Below are 11,167 nucleotides of genomic sequence, written 5' to 3'. Positions count from 1 at the left end.
GCCTGGATAGTGCACTCATGACAGTGCAAAATCACAGTTTTTGAATTTCAAATTTAGATTAGCATCACTAAAATGGGTTAGTATGTTTTTTAGTTACTTTGCATGTTCTCTCACTGAATTTGAAAAGACAACTGTGTTATCCAGGTATACTAGTCACATGGTTGGCTTTAAACCTCCTAAAAGTAAATCAGCAAAATGTTAAAATGTTGTGGAGGGGGAGAGGCAGGTGTTTGGCGCGGGGGGGGGGGGGGGGGGGCTTTCTTTGATATTCATAATGCCCACAGGGTACAACAAAAGCTTTCTTTTTCTCCATCTTTAGTAGCTACATGAATCTGATAGTAGCTGGAGCATGGTGAAGAATTTGCATTTGCCAAGGTGATTGAAAATATCATCAAGCTTTTCCTCTGTAACTGGTTTTGTTGGGGACTACCACTGTAACGAGCATACATAAACAGGGTGTATATGACCTGGGACAACCGGGAGATCCAGTTAAGACCCAGGAATTTTTTCATCCGGGAGAAAACCAGGAAAATCCGTGTTTTTTTTTTATTTATTTATTTATTTTTTTTTTTTTTAGGAAGACTATGCAATGCTTCATAACAACAAATTGCCTCCAATGAGCGTGAAGTCACAACTGTTTACATTAGATTCGTTTTAGCAGTTACGAGCGGGCTCATACGCATGCGCAGTTGAGTTGCTTTTGAGTAGTAGATTCTCCTGATTCCGGCAACAGGAATGTGGATGTTGGCTGTGCAAGCAGTCGCATCAAGCAGCTAGATGCTACCGAGAAAAGGGGGCACCAAATTCATATTCTTGAGGAAAAAAACTTGTATCACAAAGTGCCTAGCATACAGCGCATGTTTGTCTATTGATTATTCATATAACTTTGAAACGCATCCCTATTGTATTCTGAACATTTTTGAACACATTTTAAGTTGATTTTGACTGAATCATAAGTTGATTTTTGAATGCATGCATAGTGTATGTGATGTCTCATCGCATCTAGAAATAAACTTCCCGTAGACGGGACAGGGCTATACGAGCTGAGCGGACTAAAGCGAAACGTATGAATGCTAATTGCTGTCTGATTATGTGATTGATTGGGTTTGTGAATGATCAGTGTTGTTATAATTACTAGCGAAATCCATAGATTCAGACTACCAGAGTGGAAATAAACAACTGTCAGGAATAACAGGTTAGAAAGATTATGTATTATCTTCTCTGTGTATCCAAGGAAATGAAATTTTGACAGAAAATTTTTGGCCATATCGCTACACTAGTAAGGACCAGTAGTACAGTTCTTGTCTAGCAGCCACTTAAGTTCTATTCTGGAAGTAACGTGGAAAACGTGTTGCACAAAAACGTAAAACGCCTAACCGGAAAATAATCGCGGGATAACCTAACCTGTGATTCTGGCAGGGTTAGTGAAGTTAATCAGCAAACAAATTTTGACAATGGCACAAATAGCTACAGAATTGGTGGTGACAAGATTGTTTGTGGAACGAGAAAGGAGAAGAAACGGGGACATTACACAAATTATGGGAGAATAAGGCAATACCAAATTTATATAAAAATTTCGTAATACTACTTTTCGATCTCTTGCTTGAGAAACTGGTGTGTATGAATGAAAGTGAAACTATTTCCTAACAATTTTTGTTTGTTTGTAGTAGGCCTAATAGGCATTTGATATTGGTACTGCATGAATTATATTCTGTAGTGTTACAAAAATGGCCATTGGTGCCAAAACAGTCTTGTTTATTTGGTGTGTGTTACAAAACTGCTGACACATTAGAAAGGCCTATTTTGTCTTATCTAGCAGACGGTGACAAAATAGATGTAATCAGATCGAAAAACCACGCCATTCTTGGGTATTATTTGTGTTAACAGCTTTTTCAGTATTAGATAATGACATTTTGATTTTTCAAGTAGCAAAACGTTTTATGAACTTTGATGAGGTAATACCGTAGATCCTCTCCCAGAAAGGAAAGCACACCATGTAAAGCTGTAGTGAGATTAGAGAGAAAAAAATGCTAGGAGCTAAGGATTGAAGAAATGCATAATTTCTTGCTTATCTCTTGTCTTTATTGGTTTTATGTATCCTATATTTAATTTTATGTCACACAAAACCGCAAGTTATTAGCCAATAGGCACTAAAGAGTTCAGATTTTCTGAAGAGTTCTTGTTCTCCCGATTGCAAAAAATCCCATCTGCTATTAATTGTGAGATTTTGTTTTTTAAGAGGGGCAGGCTGTCAAACCAGTTGACTGGGAGCAGGTGAGGCACCACAGGACATTTCCGTTGTCCTGAATATAGTTGATGGCATCCATTACAAAATATACACGTTTCAATTCCACAGAGCGAAATACAGTGATATGCATTAGAAGAATGATTTATCAGGAGGCGTGGCACTGCACTTAGCCATACTTAAGACCAAATAATATGTCTTACATTTCCTCGAACACATATGTTTTATGTTTCAGACTTTTCAGAAAGATGTGTGCTACAAGATGAACATATTTTTGAAAATTCGATTTTTTTAGTATTGATCCGGTCCGCAAATATTGTAGATCCGGGGCTGATGCGCAGAGCAGTCAGAGTAGAGTTGTAGTGGGTAGTCTCCACGTGATCTGTGTCTACATTTAGTGATTTTGCTGTTTCCCCTTCGTATACTCTCATGTCAAATCAAAACAAAACGGATATCTGTGGCCGGGAGCTATCAAGTGAATTAAAATACATTCACGTAATTATGGAAGGCTAAAATATGGCATTAGTTTCAGATTTTATTTTATTTCTACCTTTCTGACAGTCAAACATTATTCACCTTGTGGAACAATGAAGTTATTTTTGTCTGTTTGCAAAAGAAATGTGACTTTTATTAACCTTTTTTGCAGTGGCAGTCAATGTATTTGAAGCAAAATGTTTAATTCCACCGTACTGGCTAGTTTCAACTGTTCGCTGCATTTCATGTGCATGGTTTTTTTCCACCTAGCACATATGGCATTATGTCTTAATTAAGAACCAAATATGATATAATACAATAGTGGTGCTCCAAGAAAATTTACATCCCGAAAACCACACTGAAAAGCTTAATATCAAGTTGAGGTCTACTTCATTGGGAATCTGGACATACGAGTGTGCACTTTAAATTTGCACATTTTAATATGGTTCACGAAATTCCAATGCTCATGGAGTATCTTCTAATGTCTTGTGTCTTTTATGACATAATGTATGATCTTTCAGTGTTTAACACGTACGCACATACGGGCTTCCTATGTTATGATAGCTGTGTCGCCTGTTATTTGCGCTGTCTGGCAACTGCTGAAACAAACCTATTTCTGACAGGTCACGGGAAAATATTGCAACTAGTGGTTTGAAAAGCGTTACTTTCAAAGTAAATATCCTTCTACGTAGGTTGAACTATGTGCAAGAATGTACCATGAATTTATTAAATTAAAGAGCATTTGACTCATTTAAAAATCAACTCTTTGAAGATCAGACATTTATCTCATTGTTGAAAAATTTACTGGCACATTTGTGTGATGTATCTCAAAGTGCAACACACACAAAAAAGATCAACATTATATGCGAAAGCTTAGCTTCTCTTGCAACATATTAACCTTAGAGACCAATATTATATGAGGGCTATCCACAAAGTACATTACGTTTTGGAATTAAAAATAAATAAAATATTGGAATTTTTTTTATTATATGCAGATGAAAGCCACACTTAAATACTACTTTTCTACATAGTTGCCATTTAAATTAAGGCACTTATCGTAGCGATGGACGAGCTTGGAAATTCCTTCGTCGTAAAATTCGGCCGCCTGCGCCTTCAACCACGTAATAACTGTCTTTTGGGACAGAAAAGGTGTGATTTTTGTGGATTTCCTGGAAAGAGGGACTACAATAAACTCTCAAAGCTATTGCCAAACTATGCACAACTTCAGAAGACCAATACAAAACAAGCGCAGGGGAAAGTTGGGCTCAAAGATCTTGCTGCTTCACGACAACGCCCGGGCCCATACGGCAAATGCCACTCGTGAAGTTCTCGAATCTTTTAAGTGGGAGTTGTTTCCTCATCCGCCGTACAGTCCCGACCTGGCACCGAGCGACTTCCACTTATTCCCAGCAATGAAGAAGTGGTTGGCTATGCAGCATTTTGATGACAACGCACAGCTTCAAGAAGAGGTAACCACGTGGTTGAAGGCACAGGCGGCCGAATTTTACGACGAAGGAATTTCCAAGCTCGTCCATCGTTATGATAGATGCCTTAATTTAAACGGCAACTATGTAGAAAAGTAGTATTGAAGTGTGACTTTCATCTGAATATAATAAAAAAAAATTCCAATACTTTATTTATTTTTAATTCCAAAACGTAATGTACTTTGTGGATAGCCCTCGTATGTGACAACTTTGCTTTTCTTGTAGCAACACCATATATATTAATTTAAACTATTAACTTTCCCTGTTTGTGTATTTGTGCTACTTAACAGTGATGTTGTTGCTGGCTGACTGCATCACGTGTCCTATGCTCTGAATATCTGCTGTCATCGGCTGGCGAGATCACGTGACATGAGCTATGACTGGCTTACAAAAGCGCATCGCAATCTCGATTTCAATGGTTTGGAAAGTAACATGTGGTGTTTGGTGGAATTCCAATGTATACTTTTGTAATACGAAAATACGCAGCATGCATGTTGCTACACATGAAAGATATTTCCAGATCTTGTCTTTTTCCCTGAGTTTCGTTTTCTATAGTGCCAGGAAATTCTATGCCCATGTATAAAACCATAACCATTCAAACGATTGATAAGGGAAAATATACTGTCACTTAACACGGAGAAAGCTTGTTTTCACCTGGAGAAAGTGTATTTTTATCCGTGAAAAATCCGGGAATTTTTTTTCCTTGTCCACGTATACACCCTGATAAAAGTGCAGGAACACTTTCAGTTATTTATTACACAAGAACAAAACATTGTGCAGATATCATACATATGTTATTTTGAAGAGAAACCCTGAAAGTTCTTTTTCATGTGTACCATGCAATGGTTATTTCACGTTCTCGTCAATACGGTACCAGAACGTTTAAGTTCTACCACTGTAAAGATGGAAGATCCGCGATTCGGAATGTCAGAACTGTGTAGTAAGTAGCGACAGGCACACTCCAAACCATCAACTCTCGGAGAGAGATTTTAACCGTGTTCAACCTAATGGTAAATTATCGAACTATTTTTCTCCGAATCATACAGTTTGTGGGAAAAGCAGTGAGAATAATTACTTTTGGCAACCTTTTATCAGACAAAGCCTGTTATAACAATAAACGGTTTTTCTTAATAAAACGGTCGCCAGCCCAAATCGGGCACAGTGTCCACACAAAAAGATGAAGTCAATTTTTGACACTGAATAAATAACTACTTTGACTTACTATGTAATTGAAACACAACCACTTAATTTCCATTTACTTGGGTCACTTGGCAGTAAGTACTATTAATCCCACTTTCTGTTACTTATGGAATTTATCACTATACTTCAGTAATTATTTAAAGAAGACACACACCGGGTTCCTAGGAGGAAGTTATTGTCTGTTCTACAAGATTAAGCAATTAAAGGTCTTTACATGGATAGTCAGGCAGCAGTTAGAGTTGACGGTAAATTGAGTTCATGGTTCAGAGTAGTTTCAGGGTAAGACAAGGCTGCAACCTGTCTCCACTGTTGTTCATATTATTTATGGATCATATGTTGAAAACAATAGACTGGCTGGGTGAGATTAAGATATGTGAACATAAAATTAGCAGTCTTGCATATGCGGATGACTTAGTTGTGATGGCAGATTCGATTGAAAGTTTGCAAAGTAATATTTCAGAGCTAGATCAGAAATGTAAGGACTATGGTATGAAGATTAGCATCTCCAAAACGAAAGTAATGTCAGTGGGGAAGAAATATAAACTGGTTGAGTGCCAAATAGGAGGAACAAAGTTAGAACCGGTGGACAGTTTTAAGTACTTACGATGCATATTCTCACAGGATGGCAACATAGTGAAAAAACTGGAAGCGAGGTGTAGCAAAGCTAATGCAGTGAGTGCTCAGCTACGATCTACTCTCTTCTGCAAGAAGGAAGTCAGTACCAAGACTAAGTTATCTGTGCACCGTTCAATCTTTTGACTAACTTTGTTGTATGGGAGCGAAAGCTGGGTGGATTCAGGTTACCTTATCAACAAGGTTGAGGTTACGGATATGAAAGTAGCTAGGATGATTGCAGGTACTAGTAGATGGGAACAATGGCAGGAGGGTGTCCACAATGAGGAAATCAAAGAAAAACTGGGAATGAACTCTATAGATGTAGCAGTCAGGGCGAACAGGCTTAGATGGTGGGGTCATGTTACACGCATGGGAGAAGCAAGGTTACCCAAGAGACTCATGGGTTCAGCAGTGTTGGTAGGAGGAGTCGGGGCAGACCAAGGAGAAGGTACCTGGATTCGGTTAAGAATGATTTTGAAGTAATAGGTTTAACATCAGAAGAGGCACCAATGTTAGCACTGAATAGGGGATCATGGAGGAATTTTATAAGGGGGGCTATGCTCCAGACTGAACGCTGAAAGGCATAATCAGTCTTAGATGATGATGATGATGATGATGATGATGATGATGATGATAACACATATGTTTCAACAAGGATACAAAAAAATATTAAACTTATAGCTATTATTCATATGACCAAAACTATTATTTAACACGACTAGATTTCATTTCTTTAGGACTTTTACTTGTTAACGGTAATTAACACCAATATTTGTCTGGCTTTCTTTGACATGGAGAAGCAACACAAACAAATACTGTTAAGATTGTTGCAGTTAAACAATTATGTTACCTTACTTTCAAAAATGCTATTGAAAACCTATCCTCATGGTCACGCAAAGCGGTGGTTCTTAAACCGATATGTGCAAACTTTAGTATTTAATAATGATTTTCTGAATTTACTACCAAAACAATACTATTGCCAGTAATTTACTATTATTCAAGCTTCAATAAACATCAGAATACTCGGAATAAATTCATTTACGTAAGGACCCTACTGAGGTAAATGAAATTGGAAAATTATGGCTAAACACAAAGGTACATTTAACACTTATATTCCACTGATTGAAGAAGGATGGTTCATACTGTGATACACTTCTAAGTAAGGTACTTTGCCTGTTACTGATGTCGAAGGTGGCATGAGGCGGTGCTGCATAGTAATATTGCACAGGTACAGCTCTTGATGTATATAGTTCTCTATCTTCCTCTTGGTGGCGACCATAAAATTGCAAATTTCTGAGCTATTAATTTATTGCCATACTGTGCCAATCATGTAGAACACGTCCGAGGCCAAAACCCAATCTTGCAGAAAATTCGGGGCCTCTAGTGCTTGACCAACGTAATGCATGTTCACCACTTGCAGGGCAGCTACCGACTGTGTGTGTCACTTGCGCGCCAATTCTCACTCACGCGCCCCACCACCTTTCCCATTCCACCACAGAACGGAGTTCCGTTCTACCTATGATCCCTACACATTTTCATTTTACAGTTCTGCTTACAAAAACCCTAAGTATGAACCATCTACAATTGCATGACAACACATACATACAAAATTGACATAATTACAGTTGTACTTGAAATATACATAATTATTTACAAAATATGTTTTAATACATTTATTCCACCTACATCAAAGAGGTTATTTTTAACAGATAAACTACACTTAACAAAAGCTTACTCTCGTTATAGTATTTGCTTAATTTTTCAAAATTATTAAGGAACAAAAAATTTAAAATATACAGATTAATGGCAGGATTATATTTACAATAGCATTACAACTGCCACAGCGTATTTTTGTAATTTGCCGATAGTCGGTGCTAGTCACAAGCATGGTGAGTTGAGGTATGTTGTAGTTCGACAAATGGGAAAGTGAACAGGCATAAATGTCGAATATGGGATACAAAGCATCAACACAAACAAGCATTGAATTTGAGCGTGATTCCCCAAAGGTAAATATTTTTTGTGCCTTGTCACGTCGAAAACTGTACGGGCCATTCTTCTTTGTCAAAAGCACTGTCACTGATTATTCCTACTTGGACATGTTTCAGCAGAATGGGGCTCCACCCCATTTCCATCTTGAAGTTTGTGGGTACCTGAACACGGAGCTGCTGCATTGGTGGATTGGCCGTGCTACAAAAGGGGACAGCTGTTTTGTGAAATGGCCTTCCTGATCACCAGACCTCACTCCGTGTGAGTTTTTTCTGTGGGGACACATTAAAGATCTGGTGTATGTACCGCCTCTACCACGTGATACAGCAGCGGTCCGGAGAGAGAGTACGGGAAGCGACTGCCACAGTCGACGATGCCATGCTAGGATGGGTATGGCAAGGTATCAATTACCATACTGATATGTGCTGGGTCTCTCATGGTTCGCATATCAAATGTTTGTAAAAAACAAAAACTTTCACAGTCTCTCTTCAAAGGGCAATATGTATGACACCTGTACAATGTTTAGTTCTTTTGCAATAAATAATTATTGAAAGTGTTCCCGGACTTTATGTACACCCTGTATGTGACAACCAGGAACTGAAAGAAGGTTTAATTACTCCAGCTTTTAGTAAATCTGAGGTATTTTTGTCTACTGCAGGCTGCAAGTGATAGGATATGCAATAAGGTTTCCAGGCTATTGGCTTGGTATCATGTGTAGGAATCTTGTGGTACATTAAGAAGTTTGACAGAAGTTGTTTCTTTTCTTCAGATGAAGTTGCAAAGTCAGCTAGAATGGGGTACAGTTGACAGTGAGTTTGTCTAACAAACAAAACATTTATTAGTATGCCTGTATTGATGAGGAAGGTAGACATTCTGCTGTTCATTTTATCTTGCAAACTTACGTTTACCACCTGAGCAATTCCTATCTCTCTTACCGGATTGGCTTTGCAGAAGGGGAGCAAGGAGCAGTGGCAGAACTGCTCCCATTCACATTTTCCGTATTCATATTCCCTCAAGCACCTCGTTGACCTACTTGGTTAGCTGAGCAGTGCTGTAGGGATGGACAGTTTTCTCTCTCGTGTCTGATTTTTCTAAAACAAGCACATGCTGGTGCCAAACACTAAGGAGCCATGTAACTTTTTCTCATTTGCAACGAGTGCAGTACACTTCGGCAACGAATGCACATCAAGTGGGCTTTATCCCGGTGGATGATAAGACGAATTGTTGCACCTCCTTTGTGAGTTGTATAGCCTATCTTAGTGTACTCGGTGTACTTCACCTTGTCAGGTACCTGCGGGGTAAATCCTGCGAATGAGTGAATCTGCACAGCAAGTTTCTGATTTCCTGAGTGGTATCTCTTTCCTTTCATTACTTTCTGTTAGTACATATGTACGACAAGAGATAACTCTTATTCGGGCAGAAAATCACTCGAAATCCTCTCCAGAATTTTGATATTTGATGGAAAGATTGTCCTTGTAGTAGCTGACGGTATTTATCTCTGTACATATCCTCAAGGCATTCTGCAAGGATGTCAAATGCCTTGGTATTTCTCAGCCCTTCCTTGAGTCTACATAAGCATGAGCCACTCCTTGCAACTCGATGGGGACAGTTTCCATTACATTTTGTACTACTGTGTCAACGTTTTCACCTGGTTTAGAACCGCCTATGGGAACACAGAAATAGGGAAGTTAGGCTAGCTCCGGGCACAGTGCTGTTTCGCAGCGTCACATTTACTAATGCCTCACTAAGGTGCCTTTGCAGATCATTATTTTTCACACGGAGTTGCTCCACCCGTGTTTGCAATATGTTGGATCCATCTCTAGTTGTCTCTGTGATGTGGGTGAGGGAATTGCTTTAAACTAGACACACACACACACACAAAATTTGATAACAGACCTCGGTAATGTCAGTGGCAGCATTGGTCCAGAGGCATTTGCCCCTACAAGTGAAGCTTGCATATTTAATATGTAGGAATTGGATAGATAAAAAAATCCAGTCACCAAGTGATGGCAGGAGAAAGGTTTTACTTATGCAAGCTTTTGAAGCCAGTGGCCCCTCCTTCCAGCATAAAGATTGAACGGGTAGGGAGAGGGGTGAAGGGAAGGGAACTTGAGACGTCTAGGGAAAGGTGTGGGGTTCTGAAAAGTCACCCAGAATGCAAGGTCAGGGGAGACTTAACAGATGGGATGATAAGGAAAGGCTCCAACCGTTGCTTGGTGAATGGATTTTTTAGCTATACAATTACAGTGTATTGTCAGAAATCGATTATTTTCATTGTTACAATTAAATTGTTCATTGACAATAGATTGGGTAGCAATGCAGTGGCGATGCCCGGTGTCAAGGTGGCATTGAGACATCATAATCATGATGTGACCTCGTGTGACCATGGTAGAGGAGGCAGACGAGGTTGAATTTCCTTGCCTAATGGCGGTGATGGCAGCATGGCATTAGGTCTGGGTAGACTGTGGTGGGCAGCTTGGGCTGACTGTGCTAAGCACTTATCTGTTGCACCGCAGCATGGAGCCGGACTGTCCTGCACGATGGTTTCTTACATCTGTTCACGGCTTAGTAATTTGTATGGGGCACCTCAAAGCTGAAAGTGGGTCAAATTTGGCATCTCACTTCAGATGCCAGTTCTTACACCCACTTGGGGGTGTAGTCAGGATTGGATAGTGATGTGGACTTGCAATTAATATACGTACTCATGTTGGGAAAAGGAAATCGTATCCGTTTATTTTCTCATAGGGATTACATTCTGAGAATTGTCAGGAGGACAACAGAAGGTAGTTCCAGAGCCATCTTGGAGAGAAGGGAAAATGCCAAGGTAAAGAAACTGAGCCATTTAGTGTTTGCTATAGGTGGCGGTTTGGAACATAAGAGAGAGATGTTCTTCAGCTCTGATAACAGTCAGTGTCTAAAGTGAAGTGATCCTGTGGCATGATTTGGTTGGTAGGTAGGTCTTGACAGTGATGATTTGTCCTAGTCCATCATGAACTGGCCCATTGTTGTATCAGCAGCAAGGCGACAGACTGAGTGGGAGCCCATTTGTAAAATGAAGTAATAGTAATTTCTTGCTTACGGAGACTGAAGTAGCACCTTGCAAACAAACTACTTTCCAATAACAGTTTTAGCCATGGATGTGACATTTCCTGAGCCTTTTACA

This window comes from Schistocerca nitens, chromosome 11 (genome assembly GCF_023898315.1).
Source record: "Schistocerca nitens isolate TAMUIC-IGC-003100 chromosome 11, iqSchNite1.1, whole genome shotgun sequence".
Taxonomy (NCBI): Eukaryota; Metazoa; Arthropoda; class Insecta; order Orthoptera; family Acrididae; genus Schistocerca; species Schistocerca nitens.
This window is presented reverse-complemented; position numbering follows the sequence as displayed.